At 38.8% G+C, this 19235-nt stretch overlaps 1 protein-coding gene across 2 annotated transcripts in view; it reads right to left on the bottom strand.

Annotated features, from left to right (window-relative positions):
- CRACD (capping protein inhibiting regulator of actin dynamics) overlaps window positions 1–19235 on the bottom strand; it is a 132031-nt gene that overhangs the window by 64674 nt on the left and 48122 nt on the right. For both annotated transcript variants that reach the window (XM_055795424.1, XM_027779279.2), the window contains exon 2: window positions 5500–5636. The gene's annotated coding sequence lies outside the window, so the exon portion shown is untranslated. The remainder of the gene's footprint in view (window positions 1–5499; window positions 5637–19235) is intronic.

The following is a 19235-nucleotide window of genomic DNA, read 5'->3' as shown; positions in this document are numbered from 1 at the left end:
GCATTTGCCCTTCTGTAAAACATATAGCAAGATTATAATAACAGTTTAAAAGGCCTTGAAGGGCTTTTCTAGTGACGCTTGCCTGTGGGTTACATAACTTTCATACTCTTGCTTCATCTCCAGAACCATTCTTTTTGGGGAAAAAGTGTTACTTGTAGACAAAAACACATGCAATATGGAAAAAGAGTAAGATACAAAACAGCACTATATGGCATTGTTTTATCCTAAGATATATCAACAAAAATTGGCAACTCAGCAGGACCCTGCAGTGGGAAACATTACCCAGCCATGACAGGAGTTCAGCTCCCCTTTCTACTCAAAGATAGAGATGATGGAACTGAAGAAGGACCTTGTCTTGTATACACCTCAGAGGTGCCTACTGCCAGCTCAGGACATCACAGATCTCTGAGAAGATCAAGGAGTGCAGTGGTACATGAAGTAAAAATAATGAAGTACGCACGCGCAGATTTTTAAAAGCAGTATAAGTTTCTGTCTGAGCTGCATTTCAGCTAAGAGACTGATTCACATGGAGAGGAAGGCCACAGGGAATTTTAAATATTTGAATACAGACCAGATAGTCAGTCCATTGCCAGTACTGAATTTAACATGCCATATCATAATTAGCTGTGATATCTACATGGGCATATTATTCTTTCAGAATTTTCTGAATATCTTTACCTCCCTCCACCCTAGTCAGCTGCTAAAGCCCAGGACTGTAGTGAGCTTCCAGCTCAAGAAAGCACTAAACCTTATTAAGCATGAGATTTTCTTTGCCCCAAATTAGGGCTTCTAAGATTATTTAGCTGCTGCTGGACACTTATGGCAGGACATCACAAACACAAAAGCCACTTTAGCAAAGTCAGGTCAGGATTTATGTCAGTTTTTGCCTGTCCCAAACCTACAAACCTGAATTGCTGACTACTCTTAAGGTCCAAATTTGGACTTTAAAACTCTAAAGTAGGGGCAGCCATACAAAATATAACTATAGGGGCTCCTTTAACTGACCCAGTTCTAAAAGGACTACAGGGAGCATAAATCACCTTTTGCCCTCAGATAATTTTGCTTACAGTAATCTTCATTGATACTGTCTCAGAATTTCGCATAGAAGAAATCAAAAGACCACAACTTACAGATTAACTAAATATAACTATTAAATATAGATTATAAATATATATTAAATTAAATATGTATTAAATATAGTTTATAATATATAAGAAAACTAAATATAACAATTAAACTCTGGTTCAATTGCCTAAGTTTCTGTCATCAGTGGGACCACAAAACATAAAAACCCAAACAGAACCTGATCTAAATTTTGTCAACATGGCTCCTGGCCTTGTGAAAAAATTGACTTGACACAAGAAATTTTGAACACATTGAAAAAACTCAAGAACCAGTCAGACTTCATAGTTTGGGCCCCATTTTGAGATATAAGCTACACCAAAATACTTCTGGTGAGTATGGAAATCTTGCTTGGAACTCCTGAATTAACTGGGAACAAAAACCTCAATTCCTATTATAACTTGGTATTTAAAATAAAGAAACAAATTTATTTAGAACCGAACAAAACTATTGCAACCAAATAATTTAAAAAAAATTAGCTCTGCCTTAGAAACTAATATATTCATTTTTCTAAAACTTTTAATCTATATTAAGCACAAAGATTCAAAAAAATATAGGCATCTAGAGGCTGAATGTAAATACTGCTCTGATTTTAACATAGATACAGTATCCATCTTATACAAGGGAAGTAAAAGCGTAAAAAACTATTGCAAAATTATCAAGACAAGTTTTTGCATATTGGGTAGCTTCCTGGGGAAAGAGAGCAGATGCAAAAGTAGTTAAGTTAAATATTGAGAGGCTTAAGGAACATGAAAAATATCACGTGGCAACTTGTTCTGTTCATTTGTTGTTTTATTTATAGTTGTCTTTCCATTATTTCAAAGCAAGTTGATCAAGATCAACTCTTCTTCAGCATGACAGTTATTACCTTTCAGAGGAAGCTACTGTTCAGGATCTTGTGCCATTCAGCCTCTCCAGGCTCTCTTGGAGATCCCCAAATTGTGCAGCTTCCACTTTATAACAGATCTACCCACTGCCTCCCACTTCCCTGCCAGTAATAATTAAAAACCCTAACCCTCTCAACTTCCAAAAGCTTACAGGTTGCCAGCCTGGTAGATATTAGGCATGGATCTCACAACTCTTCGAAAGAGAAGCACTGAACACCTAGACTCAGAAGCTGGGAGCCTCCAATTCCCTATATGTTGGCCACAGAGAGAAATACACATAACCCCCTAATGATATATGAAACAAGTATTTGATATTTACAGCATAGTTTTCAGACCATCAAAATCTTAAATTTTTTTACTGTAATTACTACTCTACAAGGATCAGCAGATGGGCTTAACCACACAAGTTTTCAACTCCTGCTGCAAAGTTCTGTGCAGTTCTGCAGACAGGGGGATTCAGTCAATTGCATATCAGAAAATGTTTTGCACGGAACTGTGAACATAATTCCAAATTGCTGAGACTTTCAGGTCATCTCCTTGGTTGTTCTTCTTTGGTCGTGGAGGAGACAAAGAAGTTAGTCCTTTCTAAGTAGGACACACCTTGGGGAGGCCACACAGTGGGCAGACGTAGCTCTGGTAAGCACAGATGAGGTTTTTAGGGGGGGTTTCTGCATGGTGCAAGCACAGAGCTACCCAGCTGAGCTCTGCCGCTCACTACCCCAGGTCCCAGCCCTGCACGGCCAGAGGCACCAGGTGAGCAAACCACGGATTAAACGAGCAGCTTTTGCTGGTGCATGGGGTCACTCCTGCACTGGGTTAGAATGAGGACACGACTGTTCTGCACGAAAGCAAGCTAAGGTTAAGTTGCAGAAGAGCATGAAATCAGAGTCCATTTACAGTGAAAGAATTCCTTGCTGTTTTTGTGATATTAAATTTGAGAAGACAACCAATTCATTCACACAAATAATATGTAGAGGCTCCACCAATTAAGGGACTTTTCACACTGAGGATTATTCTAACCATCACTAAAATTCATGGCAAGTGTAACACAAAGAAGTCTACAAATCTAGAAAATCAGTCATGAACAAATGCTACAACATAATGTTGATTAAACCAAGGTCTCTGTCTTCTTGGCAGGTCCTCTTCTTCATTAAAATAAGGAAATAGATTATTTGCATAGCTAGTTACTGCACAGTGATTCATTTCATAAAATCTTTGTTGTTCGTACTTCCACTAAATTGACTGAAAGAACACAATCAAATGTATCCATAGTCATCAGTTATTGTAAGAAAGAGATTTGAATTGGGTAAATATGAAGAACAAGAGAAGCAAAAGAAGGAGAACAAGAAATTATGGAATAAAAGTGGAAAAAACCAGCTTTGGGTGATAACAAACAAAATCAGAAACTTTAACGGAATATAAAGAACAAAGGTTTTCCTATTCTTCCACTTTTTTTGAGGAATGAAAACAAAAAGTGTGCCTTAAAGGAAAACCGAAGCCTCTGGATGAAGCAGGATAAGGTCACCAATAAATATGAGTCTCAAGCAGTAAGCATTTTAACCTAGAAAATGCAAAATGGTAGAATGAGCTAGAAATAGGAGTATGTATTAGACAAAATATTTGACTTCAGTAAACTTGTTCAAAAATTGACTAACACAACATTTACAAATGATTTACAACAAAGAGAGTCTTTTGCATGTAGCAAAATCTTTACTCATAGTACAAATTACTTCCTATTAAATTTTTGTTCCTATTTTTTTCAGTAAAAAGCAGAATATTCTAACAACAGGATACGGGGGTGGGTTACGAAAGAACACTGGCTACACTGTCACAGAAAAAGCTAGCCTTAATTCTCTTGGAAGAAAAATGCTATGTAAGATTTATACAGAAATGTATGTCCTGCATACTTTATGAAATTAATATTAGCTAATCTGGAGATGATATTGTAACTGACCACTCTCATAGAGTGCTCTTTGAATATTTGTATTTTAAGCCAACAGGTATTGTATTTTACTTGGCAAAGTATAAAATGTGCTATTTGAAAACTGCTGTATTGCATGCAAAAATGAAATCTATTAAAAGGAAACAGAAGTTAGCTCAGAATCTGTAAACCTTACACACAAGTGGCATGGAAATAGGAGGTTAGAGAGAGAGGTAAGAAGTATCCTGCCTTCACAGAGCACTTTCCATTGGTGGTGGCATACTTTGTATCTTCCTGCTTTGAAAAAGTAAGAATGCATCCTACCTATAATAGATTAACAGAGAACATCTTGCAAATTGGTATTTCAAAAACATCTCTGTGTGTTCGGCTGAGGTGTAGTTGGTTTTATGGCAGAAAAATGTCCTCATGGCTACAACCATCTCAAGAAAACAGAACCTTTTTCTTAACAAGTAGCCAATGTATTCCAGCTGACCATTTCAGAAGAGTTGTCGATGTTACTTGCTTATCATTCATTCTCTTGCCACATAACACACCAGTCAAACATACATTTTGGCAAGACAGTCACAAGTAAGGCAGGACTTTTAGTTAACTAATAGTCTTTGTTAACTTACAGGCTGATATTTGTTAGGTAGGACAGACTCTCTAAACCACATAAATAACTTTGAACAACAGAGCCGTATTGGCTTGTGCAAAAGCACAGACAGCATTTCTGCATTAGATAGACACTGAACCAAACGTGATAGAAATGTAGTGTAGAGTGGGGTGTTCGCAGAGAAAGTGATTGGTGAACACATTTTCCCTGGGACTACATTCCAGAAGAGCGACTCTAGGAAGAAATTATTACCTATCATTCACAATTCTGACATCCTTCCCAGGCCAAAAAAAGGGAGAGAGAGAGAGAGAGAGGAAAGAAAAGAAAATCTGAATGGAAAAACTTCTCTGCTCCTGCCGTTCCACTCAGAGGAAACACGCACAGTGCAGTATGTTTTAACAGTTTTCAGCTTCTTACAATACTTTTTAGAACTGAAGCGTCTAAGGAAGTAGAGTTGTAAATATTTTACAAATAACAAATCAATCCAACACTTGGCAGAAAGGAAAATAGTGCAGATGTGTTCTGATAAAAGCCTAAATGGTGGACTATTACTTAGCACAAATTCCCAGAGGCAGCATTCTACAAACATATATCTGTCTCAGCAAAATGAGAGACCAGAGACTACATAAATCTTTGCATGGCTAAGAATACCTTCAGTGGCTGAAAGGAAAGAAAATATTTGCTATTGTACGCAGTTCTTGTTTTCTTTTTTTCCAAAATATACACAAAAGATATACCAAAAATAGTTTTAAGTACAGTAACACATGCATTACATCCTTCCTTTAATATAAAGAAGCTCCTTTTTTCTCTTTATAAGTTAAAACATGCAGGTTAAAATAAGTAACTTCAGTATTAAATTATTACCTAAATTTTCACTTCTGCCATCAACTTAATGAATTTTTAAATGAAGACACCACTTATAGTGTCAAAGGATCAGCAGAAAAACGTTTCCTTACCTTTTTTTAAGATGCGGTGTGGCACTTCCACACAGTCTTGCACCCTCTCTGAAATGGGGATTTTTCTTTGATATAAGTGATCAGAAATCTGGATACACTGCTAGGGACCAGTGGTTAACATTCTTCTCCCAGACTGCCTAGGTATAAGGGGAAAAGAAAGAATTTAATTCACCTTTTTTAAGCTAGCCTAGGAGTATTTTTTTGGTTTCCCTGTTTTGAGAGGTGCTTATAAACTGAGCAATTTCTGTCTGCCACAGGTCTTGTAAATGGTCTGAGATGTGAGATGTTTGCAGTCTTAAAAAAAAAAAAAAAAAGAAAAAAAAAAAGAAAAAAAGATATTGCAACCTGAGAAATTTTCATTAGCTTCAGATTTCCCTCTGAGACTTTCATACAAAATGGTCTTTCTTTACTCTTTCTAACTAGTGAAATAGAAACACTTTCTTATTTTTCCTTCCAAACAGCCACATCCTGCACTTCTAAATCAATTATAGCTCAAGACAAATATGTCACTGTTTTTACTGTAGTTTTGGCTGAAATAAAAATGCAGGTTTTGACTCTAGTTTCTCAATAGGAAAAACCAACAATTCTAAAAATTGAAATGAGAGCTTATAATAACTTTTATTTTACTTCTACCAGAGTATGTGAAAATGTTTTAACTATTTTTCTAGCAACAAAGCATGAAATGCCTTTTAAAATAAAAAACCTATCTTATTACAAAAAACTCAAATTATAGTAATTGATTTGAAAATACTGCAAAATAGGAAAAATTTAAACAGGTGAAAAAACCTTGTAAAATTGCACAGAACAACTGAACCACTTTTTGAACAGTTTTTTTTCATCTGGCTTCACTAGTTACTACTTTTACGTTGAAAAAATTGAAACTAATTTTGCAATTTTGAACAAAAGCAGGATGTAAAAGTTCCCTCAAAAGTTTTTGACTCTTAGGAATTTTCATGCTTCATTTTGCATATAACTAAAAGTAAGTATCAGATAGGGATATTGTAGCAAGTATCCTATTCCCGCACAGTTATTAAATAGCATTTGCTGTATTCATTCACAATTATATCCTCAGGCAGCTACAAAGAAGAGTCTTTTGTCCAAACAATGTAATCAGGGTATTGGCTAAATCACGCTCCATTTGAAGACACAAGGATAAGTGCGTTTTTCGACCATGGTCAATCAAACAGAACAGCTTGCAGGCATTTAATTGTGGGGTTATTAGCACCAACATTCAGCTACTGCTGAAGTTCAAGGGCTAAGTGTTGGTGGGCACTCTCAGGCTGCCAGAACAGATAATCTAGATCAGCGCTGATCCTAGCAGAGGCACCTGGAAGGAGGCAAAGTCTGTTTAAACTGAGAAACGAGAAATTAGCACCCAGTTAAATCTGCGCCACTGATAATGTTCAGTATATCTTCAAGTTGTGAACGAAACACAAGAAGGCAATATGAAAATACCCTGAGCTTGTCAGGCCAATTTTTAAAAAAATAAAATAATAAAAAAAGGTACTCCTAATGCATATGGCAAACTGTGGTCTTGAACAACTTATTCTTGTGTGTAACTGGGAACTCCAGATGTTTAACATCTCATACACACACACATCAACCTCAAACAGAATTTTCACATGTAGACTCAGCACTACCCTCTTGTTTATGGGCACAAGGTGCAGTACTGAAAACAGCATGTGCAGTAGTGGTTTGAGCATGGAAAGTCTGTGGCATGCAAAGGATATTGGGTTAGTGTCGTTCTAGCAAAACCAAGCAGGAATGTATTTGCTTTTTCACCAAAAAGCACTCCCAGTAAGCAAATGCAAAGGTCTCTGTTAGTTCACAGCTGTAAGCCCTGCCTGCAGCCAAAAGCCGTTCCCTGCACAGCCTCTCCGACAGCCCTTACCCAGCAGACATTGTGTTGTTAACTGGCAGAGCAGAGAGCATCTCTCAGTGGGACAGGCTGCTAATTTTCACGTGTTTCCCTGCCCTTCCTGCACCTGACTGACTTATGCTGATGGCCGTGGCACCAGCAGACACCGGGAGTTCAATGCACCTGCAATAGCAAGCCTCCTGTAACTGAGAGACTCCAGGTCTATCACCTTGTGTGCATCCCAAGGGGAGCAGTAAATCTACCGGTGGCTGCCGTTATGGAGAGTCAATTTTCATTCTGCTGGTTAAGGTTTTGAAGTATGTGAGCAATAGGCCAAGCTCTGAATTAGTTTATTGTTCTTGAAAATCAGAATCTAAAGGACTTTGAACTCCTGGCTTTAATACAGACTTCCATTGTTCAAGGTGAAAGAAAAACAAACTTAAAGCACAGTCAGTGTTGACAACTAAGCTCAAGAAGCATGCATGGAGCTGCCCTGGCGGCAGCAAACAGAAAAGGTCTTCTTTCTATTTACTAACACCCTTTTTCTTCTCAGGGGAAGAAGCGGAGACAGGTGGATAGGGAAACATCTCAATGAAAAGGAAATCCCTGCAGGCAGGCAGGACAGCATGGAAGATTGGACCTTGAAAGATTATTTCAGGAAACTATTCTATATGGTCCCTTTCCAATGCCTCCATAAAACTCAATGCAAAATTAGAAATATGTATTTCCAGCATAGAAAGCTAAGCAGACACATACTCTGCATACACTTAGGGAAAATTACTGTACCCCACAGTAATAAGTAGCAGACAGAGGCAATGATACCAAACCTCAGAGCCCAAGAAAATCTGACCAAAATGGAAAACAGGAAGCAAAACGTTGCCTCTGCTTCTGAAAGTTTTGTGAGAGGACACAGAACTCTCTATTCTGCACTTCACCTTTTCATAATCAACACTTTCCTCAAGACATAATAATAGTACAAAACTTCAGAACAGAAAAAGGCCATTATAAAAGCAGGTTGCTGAAAATACCTACCTAATGCTAGAGTTACAAGCGGTAAATTGATCAACTGGTCTATTTTCAGTGCCTCAGACAGCAGTTGTTCTTGTACGTAGTCCACATGGTTGTTATTTTGCCATACAACACAAGACTGGTGGGTAATTAAGCATGGCCAACCATCAAATATTTGTCCACTAAAGGACCCTGCTACATCTTTTCCCTCTGTCTATTAACTCCCTGTTTCTCTAAGGGCATGTCTCAACTTCTCAGGATAGCTGAGTAACACTCCAAAAGGAAAATATTATGTTCAGCATCGCACAGATAAGTATAACCAATATTACTCACATTATACTTTTTTTCATATGTAAAGAAAGATTCTGATTTAAAGGGGGGAAAAAATTGTTTCTCATCAGACAGAGAAAGCCAACAACTGAAAAAAGCAATAGAGTGTAGAGATATCTTTCAGTTAAAATACTGAAAGCTGTGATTCAGTGTTTTGTTATCACGAGCAGGAAGATGATCCCTCTGTGAATTGTATTGTTTCTTTAGAACCTGGTAGATCATTCTGCACTAGAAGCAGTGTTAGCTCTCATTAATTTTAATAACACCTATAATTTAATGTATTTGGCACATGTACAAAAATATACAGAATATCACATGAATACATTTTTTTCCAGACTAACTGACAAAAGCTTGCGATTAGTTATTAGTTATGGATAGTACAGTTCAGAAAAGCGCTTTTGGCATTGTCAGGCTTAGGAGACGAGTTAGTACTAAGATAGAAGTTGTTTTACTAACAAGCAATAATATGTTGTGATACCAAAGTTCAGCTGTTAAATTCAAACCAAAACCAAAAGAACCCTCATGCACTTCCTTGGTGGCCACTAAAACACACATTTCTCTGTACTAGAGGCTGAGACGGCTCCGTGTTGTGCATCATACAATTCCATTACTTTGGGTTATCATCACTGACAACGCATCACATGGTGTCCACAACTGTTCAAAGCTAAGAAAATAAACAATCTCCAGAGATCATATTAGATCATATTAACAATTTATCATGGTGCTAAACCTGAGTTTTACTCTCTAGCCCCTGCAGGGAGCACAATCCCTAAACATACATGTGCATGTGTGCTTGTGTACACACACAGCGCGTGCCGTGGAACAACAGGTTAAGTTTATCTAACACTACTTCCCTCCCAAAGTTTGGACTGTTCAAGGGGAAGGAACACCATCACTGCAATTGCCAGGACTCATTAAGAGAAAAAAAAAAATAAATGCCAGCAGATATGATCTGACCTGCCTTTTCCTAGGCTTTTGCAAGATACACAGTTTTTAACAAAATGCATAGCAAAAGCATCAGAGATTTTTTCAAAAGGGGCTACCATCATATTAATAAGTGCACTTCTCCTCTCATGCAAATATAGTGAGCAAATCACGTTCTTGATCCATATGCAGAAAACAATAACCAAACATGGTGGGCAAAGTGTGTTCTCACTCCTCAGCCAAAATTAAATTTCTTATATGCTTTCTTGAGAGATAAATAAGAAGCTAAACATTCAGAACTAGTAACTAAGAGAACTGCAAATAAAAGAAAGTGTAAAAATCACAGTTAATAAATAATATCTCAAAAAGAAGCACATGAATCCTGGGATAAGAAAAGCTTTGGTAACTTAGCATATCTATTATCATTGACATCTATTGCATCCTGGAGCTCTAGGATATCATGAAATGTTATTTAATTCATACAGCTGTTTGGTGTTTGAGGGAAAAACACCTGGTAAAAGTATTCAGCTCCCAGTTTTCAGTAGTGGTAGAGGTAGGAGTGGAGACTTCTCCCAGATTTCCTTACACAGCTATTTGCATCCATGCCTTGCAAGGAATCCTCTTCTGAGGTGCAAACCCAAGTAAGAAAATTAAGATGAAAAAAAAAGACCACAAAACTGAAAAATATCTGAGCTGACTCTCAGCAGTATTCTACGTGCCCATACTTCTGAACAATACCTGTAATAAATGTAACAAGCTAGAAGGATGTAAAGGATGCAAAGAAGACCATGCCAAGCTCTTCCCAGTGATACCCAGTGACAAGGGGCAATGGGTGAAAACCGAAACACTGGAGGCTCCCTCTGAACATCAGCAACCACTTTTTTACTGTGAGGGTGACCAAGCACTGCCATGGGTTGCCCAGAGAGGTTGTGGAGTCTCCCTCCTTGGAGATACCCAAAACCCAACTGGGCAGAATCCTGGGCAACCAGCTCTAGGTGACCCAGCTTGAGCAGACGGGTTGGACCAGATGACTTCCAGAGGTGCCTCCCAACCTCAGCCAGACTGTGCTTCTGTGAAAATGGAAAAGAAGAAACCAGGAAAGTAATTTCCGTGTGTAGGAAATAAAATATAGGAAAACGTTCATATTTTTGTAAAATGTACTAACCTATTTATCATCAGCCAAACAATGACATGAGTAAATAGGATAAAATTGGTTTAATTAATCTTGACAGACTTACAGAGCAATTGCTGCTGACATCGTAATTTTCCTGGGTCAGGGTTACACAATTAAAAAGTCATCTCTCCAGTCAAGGTTGTATCGATAAAATTCAAATGCACGCAAAAGACTGAGGAAGAAGGAAGCTTTGATCTCCCACACTGAAAGACAGGAATAGCCTTCTCAGGAAAACCTGCCAGGTCTTAATATGAACCAAGTAGACTTCACAGGGCCAGCCACCCCCCTGCATGCACAGACACTGCAGCTGTGCACGCCGCTCGCCTCTGCATTCCCTCACTTCCACCCAGCGCAGCCAAGGGCACTGAAGGTTAATTACATTTGCACAGAAGAACGGCAAAGCTGCATCAAAAGACACGGGGGACATACAGACGGGTAAATAAGACTGGGCCCGCACAATATTACTGCTGATGAGGTACAGAAAAGGGAAAACACTCACTTGGGCTTAGAGGGGAGCTTGATGGCACTGCAGTAGGAAAACGGGTGTATTCTTGCAAAGCACCAGCACACCGCAGGACTGTAGCGTAGCCAGAGCATGCTGTAGTTTTACGTTCACTGATGCTGAACAGCAACTAAACCAAAATAAACCTGTCGTTTTCCCTGTGTTGTAGGGTGTTAGAACTTCTCTATCAGACTATCCCATCCAGCTCCTCAGTCATCCTTGGCTAATCTCAACCCGCCCGAGCCACGGGGAGCTTGCTCAAGTGTGAATTGAAGTGCACTTGATCGCAGTATTTAGTTATACTTACAGTGGCGGAATTTAAGTGTAAAGTGGCAAGGAATAAATGAGAACACAACCTCTCCCTGGGGTTAGGCTTCTCTTCCTCACAGTTTATATGTAACACTGCCTTCAGAAGAGGTAGGGGGTTTTGTTTCTTTTAAAACAATATATCATGTTCTTTCGCAAGGACTACAAACATCTTCAATTAGAAATGCTTCTAATACACTCTGAAAGAGAAAAATGTGAAATAATACCATTTCATTTCATTGCCAAGATCTAAGGTTTTGATTCTCTATTTATTGTGCCAATTATAGCCTCTAGTGCCCAGAAAAAGATATGTTACTGCTCCCCTTGCAGTACCTTCAGTGATAAGGCAGGTCACCCACTGTTCCAATATTCTTTTACGATGGTAAAAATCCTCCAGTTATTTTCTGTCCAGTTAAGCACAATTTAAAAACACTGTTCTGTGGTTACAAGTGTCATTCCTGACTATATACCCACACTATTTTCAAACATAGATAGAAGAACTATTTGCAATGTTACATGACCAGCTTCCATGCCCTTTATTTGATCTAAATTGAATTCCGTCCTACAGGCTGACTTAAATGAGCTGTAAAATTGCTTGTGGAGTAGGATCCTGCTCTACAAAAGTAAAAGTAAAAAAAAACTGTCAGAAGAACTTGAAAGAAAAAGAAAAAAAGGAACAGAAAAGCCTGAGAAATTCTCCTTGAGGAATGTCATATCACAAAGTGCACAGGCAGCACAAGCCTCATGGAGTAATGATGCCTAACCCTAGTGTGTATCCAAAAATAGAAGGGAAAGGGAACTTCTCATAACTACCTCCTCAGCCTGTGGAGAAATCCCTAACAATTTGTTTCAGGTACTTGTTCATGTAGAAATAAATTTACCTGCTGCCTGAAGAAAGGCACTATATAAACATAAATCATTAATGAACCAAGTGACCTCACCCTTGAGTAACTAGAGAAGCATAAAACCAACATGCTGTATAGGTAGAAAGTCTTCTAGTCAGCACTGCCACGCACCAGCAGGCAGCCAACACAAGAGCATCCATCCTGATGCAGTAGTAGATTCCTTTTGACAGGCTTTGTGTTTTTATCTCAACCACCACAGGTCACTGGTGGCAAAAAGCAGAAGCTTCTGGGGACAAACAAGTGCACAGTTCAATAATTAACACAGGGATCCCTGTCACATCTTTGTTTCGTCCAAGGCTTTCCTGAAGTGAAGCATTTGACAGAAGTAAGATACATTTTGCTACATTTAAGAACACAGAAATAGTCATTGCATCTAAGCTGGTAAATGATGCAAAATTGTTAACACAGACCACGGTGGTCCAACCTGTGGCTTGCAGCAGCATCTTGGGGAAGATGGGGACCAAAGGTAGAAACAGAAGCTCTGCTGAAGTAAGCACCCAGCTCCTCCAGCCTCACAGAGTGATGGGAACTATCCCCACACACACGGCAGTGGGATCAGTGCAGCTTTTGGGGGTCCTGTTCTTGCTTCTCAGCTTTGTTCCCTCACCTTTCAACACCTGTGACTGCAGCTGCTCCAGCCCAACTCGCTTCCCGGTCCATTCACATGGTAGTAGCATGGAAGACACAGGAGGCAAAGGCTGCCAGGAAAAGGCAGGAGAGAGGGTAGCTGCTGGCACAAAGTCGAACAAGGAAAATGCTTCTCGCACAGTGGTAAAGCTGCTGCTACATGAAATAAGGAGTGATCATAGCTCCCCATCCAGTACCTGTGAGTTCAAGGTTGTGGTGTTTGACAGAGACTTTTGTAGTCTCTAACACTAAAAATTCAGTTACTCCAAAATGCCCTGATAATGACAGGTTTCTTAATGACATCATGAGGACAGCACTCCTTTAAAGGGAATTTGAATGAGACAGGATGGTGATTTTGCAAGACCTTCCAATGACGTTGTTCAAGGCACAAGCATCACCCTTGAGGGACAACAAAAAAAGGCAAAGATTTCTGTGGAAAAAAAAATATTTTAAAAAAAGGAGGAAAAAAAAAAAAAAAGGAGAGGTGCCTGCTCTGGCAGAGCAGAAGCAATGTTGTCTCTCGTTAAGTTAGCCAAATGCACCAGTGCCTCACTGGATGATTCTTTGTGGCCAGCAGCTCTGTGACTGACATGCCTTTTTTTTTTTTTTCTTTGTAGAGAGAAGTGACAGAGGGAGCACTTCACTGACGATCTTCATCCTGCTAACATGGAGAGGAAACTCAGCTGAGTGTCATGCCTGCTGCATGCAATAATTTTAGCTGACAACTGGTCTAAGCCACCTTTGCTGTACATGTAAGAACTTGTTTTCCATCTAGCTGTACAAGCACCTCAAATGTCGTATTTTTCCAGCTTGTTCTAGATAGTTTTTCAGCCTGTTCTAACATGACAATTTGACTCTGAAACTGGGGTTGATGGTTACTGGCAGCCCAGTATCTTCATCTTGGTAAGTGTTTTTGCTTGCTATCACATTGTGACTCACATCTACTTCTCCCATACTGATGTATTGTTGCCTAAGTGGTAAAAATGGCACAGAAGGGTTTGTGCTTTCCCCCTCTCTTGTACTTCTGTTATCTGGAAATTAAGAAGTGGGTTTGCACAGAGATTTGGCACTCTTTCCCTGCAAGGAATCTATATGCAAAAAGCTGTGTTGTCCAGACAAGATTAATATTACTTAGTGATAATCAATAGTTCCATCCCTGAAGAGCTTCTAAATTTTGTCTCTCACATATAAAAAGAGAAAAGGCAGAAAACTGAGTGGTGAGGGACAATAATTTCCCTAATTGCTTCTAGATATCTTAAGGATATCAATGCGAATTATGCAAACCTCAAGAGATAGGAAGGGATGAGGGAAGGAAATAAATTGCTGTATGAAGATATGACAGTCTTCTATCAAATACAAGGATATATTGTTTCTTGCTTAGGACTTTCAGTGTTTGTTGTGTTTATCTAATAAAGTGCCACATGTAGTGAAAGACAGAAATTGCATGGGTATTTATGAAAAAACAGCTCTGTAAAACTATAATAAAATGAAAAGCCCCAAAGGAAATACGAAAAATCACTGGAAAGTACTTGAGAGCATTAATAGTATTAAAACTCTCATTTGTGCATATCACAGCTCTGTAGTTTACCCTCTTCTTGGAATAACCCACACAGAGTACCGTGGAACAATTTTTCTTTCAATTCCATGACACTTGTATGAAAAAAATACATAGCTTTTCCAGAAAGCACATGAATACCTGTCCATGTGACAGGTAGAACTGCCCCATATCAGCAGCAAAGTTTCCAAGACTTTTACCAGCAGTGATAAGTACTACCCAATCTAAAATATCTGTGTGCATAAATATGTGTATACACACCCACTCAGGCACACACACACTATCAGTCTTCAGGTTTTTACAACACATTGGGGAAAGCTTCAAAACTCAAAGAATTTTTACTTGCCCTTCACAACTTGATCTAACCTGAAAATAAATACAAACTCCTCAGCATTAATGAGCAGACTTAAATAAAACGGTTAATAGGGCAAGAGACTCTTTACGCAGCTTAAAACTAATTAATATCTATTTAACTATCAAATGATGACTTAAAAGGATTAACAGCTCTGTTAGAAACTCTTTTTCCCCCTTCATCTAAGTAGGGGACATATCTTGGAACACACTAGGAAAATGCCAGTTTGGTGTTTGTGGTTATGTTGAATTAAAGAACAGAATAAACAAAAAATATTTTTAAAATCATCTTCTCCCTTCCCCCCCAACTGTAAAACCTTCCTGCTAAGTCTTTTTTCATCTTAAGCAAACATACTGAATTTTCTACAGTTATTCAAAATGTCAGTTTCTGGTAATTGTAGTGAGCTACAACTCCAGTTCCTAGAAAAGATGAATGTGCACTGCTTATTATTCAGTGTCATGCTTTTTCTTCACTTAAATCGCTCTGTCTCCCAGCAAAGTGAAGCAATAGATGAATATCTTTACTGTGTTTATTTTTCAAATTGAAAAATGCATCTTTGCAGAGGCTATTCTCACAAAAAGGAAGATCTATCAGATGTAAAAACCTTTTTTAAAAACAACTAATTGTAAAATGAGTTATTCTTTATTTTAATAGGAATTTATTAATAGAATAGATACCATAGCATTTAATGGATTCTTATCAGATGCTTTTTCTAATCATAAATTATCAGAAAAAATCCTCTGGGTGAAGTTTGTTGTGAACACCACACATTCTATTGAGACAGTGACATTTTAAAGCAGTTTAGATAGCCCTTTTCAGGTATGGCTGGTGGTGAAACCTGTCACCACCTCCAGTGTGACAGACAGAAAATATATGTAGAGTGAAAGAAATGTAGCTGTGAAAGTATAGCATAGCAACAGCAGTACACGTTCGTCTTTGCTTTCTGCATTTTGATACACTGAACAAGTTTCCACCCTGGCAGATATTTTGGCTTACCTGGAAACTTTCATGTTTTCTCTCTCCACATGAAAAGAAGTATGGATTAGGAAGCCTTCCTAGGTTATTTTTCAATGTCCTAGGTTACGATTGCTCTAATTATATGGTTTGTATGGGATAATCATGAAATCTTTTTGTAAGTTTGAGAAGCACTCGACATGTTTTTGGAACTGCTGCTATCCCAGCAATAAGAAGTTGTGACAATCCTATGGATCAGTGCCGTATTTCTCATACTTTTCTGCAACAACCTCAGAAGGGCATCTTTTCCAATGAGATAGTAGAAGGTAAATACGTCGGCTGTCAGCAGCAGAGACACTTAAATCCTCTCACTTTCCCTCAGTGAGAAAGTGCCTAGGGCATGAGAATGGGCAGAAATTTGGAAAAGAACCCATTCAGGTAGCATGTCCTGAAGGGAGATGAAAGGAGATGGGAACAAAGACTGTTGTGATAATTCCATCAACCCTTGTGCTCAACCTGGCATTTCCAGCAAGACAACAAGAGACCACTGCTTCTCTGGAGGAGCAGGTTCTCCTGGTAGAGCTCAGAGACCTCAGGGAAGCTCAGCATCAGCTCCATCCCCACTGTTACAGGGCCAGGTCACATCTCGCAGAGTGTGAGGTGGAATACGAAGCAGGATGTTTTTTGAGGAATTGGGACCTCATTTAGTTGTTGTATCAGGATGCTTTTTGTGTAATTAAGAAGCAAGATAAATTTGTGTGAAGCAACCAAAATCCTGAGAGTTTTGAAATGTTTATTGGATGGCTGTTTGTGTATTGGATGAGCCTGGGAAGAAAGGGTTGGGAGGAAGGTGGTTTAGGTTTTGTCTGTCTTTCTCACCATCGAACTCTATTTTTAATTGGTAACACATTAAATTAATCTTCCTTAAGTCACGACTGTGTTGCCTGTGACAGTAATTGGTAAGGGATCTTCCTATCTACCTTGATCCACCAGCTTGGTTTTTTCCCCTTGTTTTCTCCCCCTGTCCTGTTGAGGAGGGGGAGTGAGAGTGGCTGGGTGGGCAGCTGGCTGAGGTCAGCCCACCACAGTTTTTTATTGATGGGCAAAAGGTTCTTCACTGCCAAGGAAGTATTCCAAGTGTAGATTTGCTTTTAGTTCTGCCCTTTTAAACCCAGAGATCCCAATTCTCTCTCGTAAGACTTCCAGTGCATGGATCTAGTATTTGTCTCTGTCTTCTTTTCTGCCCTTTTCTGAAAGCAACACAGGGATTATTCGGTGCTATCTTTTCTCTAGGTCAGTATAGTAAAATTAAAGTGATACTGGGCACCAAAAAGGACCCAATTACAAAGCGTTCTGCTAGATGTTCAGAAAGAGTTCAACAGTTTGGTATTTGCGATACCAGTAAGTTTTCACATCAAAAAATTAAGATTGTTGCAATTACTTCCTGCATTTATTTCACTTCACTATTTCAGCATATTGCCCAATGCTAAATAATTTCTTGGTGGTGCTGGAATGACCAAATGCTTACTATGCTTCTAGGAATTAAGAAATCCAGCTGATGTAAGTAGTTAGATTTGAGAGAACTCTATAGGAAATAAAAAGTTAGAGGAGCTTTAAAAAAAAAATGAGGAGGGAGCCAATGGCAGCTACAGAGACCTCAATGGCAGCTGCAGAAGCTGCATGTATATACTGACAATGGGAAACATGGGGGTTCTGCCATGGAAACAAAAGCAGGTGAGCTAATGTAGTAGCAATGCTGATACCCTGCGGCAAGCAGATAAATCATTTGGCTAAAATTGGGAATGTTCTTTTCAACATCTATTTTTAAATAAAATGTCTAAGAAGCTTTCACAAGATATTTGTATTCTCTATTTCAGTTCCCAAGAAGGACCAAAATACTACCAGAAATGTTGGTCCCAGAATATTGCTGCCAGGATCTCAGAATAGAATTCCAGAAAATTTTACATGAAAGCATGGAGTGAATGGTTCCAGCTTGTTCCATCTTTGGTTTAGGTTCAATAAGCCTAAATAGCCAGTCTAGCATGCATGCCTAAGGCAAATGCAACTTCAAATCTTTGATGAGTCCATCTGCCCTTGATATTAAAAAAAAAAACTATTCTCTGCACTGGAAAAAAAAAAAAAAAGTGTTGGAAAATACTCAAAATGTTACCAAAAGACAGCTTGAGAGGGTCTCATTCATTCATTTGTTTGAAACAAAAAAAAAAAGCCATTTTAGAACTCCTAAGTTTCAATAGCAACACAGATAGTTTAAGAAAAGATATGCTGACAAATGAAAAGAATATGGTCTTCCCCGACTGTTAGTGTGGCTGTTCTCCACTTAGATGTAAAAGCCTAAGAATTTGTCCACAGCTTACAATACTAGTAAACCAAACCAGATAATACTGTTTGACATAGCAGGAACAGAGTCAAACTCTTAGTTTACATAAACAGCTCTGTGTATTCCTATAGAATGCTACAGCCTGTGTCATACAAAACCTAAGAATTACTGAATTGCATCCATCCACCCTAATTTACTGCATTAATTTTCTGTCAGACAGCATCACATTAAATTGTGGGAAACTGCAGTAACATTTCCATGGTCTGGTTTGAATGGAACCAGTGGACGTGCTCTGTGCCAGTCATAGGCAAGCAAAGCATGCTTTGCTTGCTTGGTCTAACCAGAATCATCACACTTCCCTCTACCCAACATGACAGTACTCATCTTCATTTTTCACCATGCATCCGTGGCATAGTTTTTTCCCCACATTGCTAGGGACTTACTGTTCAGTCAATGATGCCAGTATCTGTGATTAGTTGGCATAAAAATGACAGATCCAGAAGGCTGCAATTCCTTTTTCCACAAAATGGACGTGACAGGTAGTGGCAGCAGGACCCACCCTGCACTTAAGACATCTGGGACTTCTCCACTTATTATAGCAATTTGTTTCACAATTCTGTAACCTTCCTTGCTCGGGACACTGCTGAGAGGAGTGCTGACTCCACACTGTACAGCAATGATATTCCAACACTCATCTTCCAAGATCTGAACAAAACCAGCAAATCATGTCACACTGACTGAATATATTATTGTATAAAAGAAATTGGGATGCAACTTTTCCAGGTAAGCGCCAGTATATTCCATGCAGAGTTGTTAGGATTTTTTCTTGCACTTTAATAGATAATCTTCTAGAAAACAAGCAATTGGAGAGAGTGCTAGATTCTCTTAAATTTAACAAGCCTT

The sequence above is a fragment of the Falco peregrinus genome, chromosome 2 (genome assembly GCF_023634155.1).
Source record: "Falco peregrinus isolate bFalPer1 chromosome 2, bFalPer1.pri, whole genome shotgun sequence".
Classification (NCBI taxonomy): domain Eukaryota; kingdom Metazoa; phylum Chordata; class Aves; order Falconiformes; family Falconidae; genus Falco; species Falco peregrinus.
This window is presented reverse-complemented; position numbering and strand designations above follow the sequence as displayed.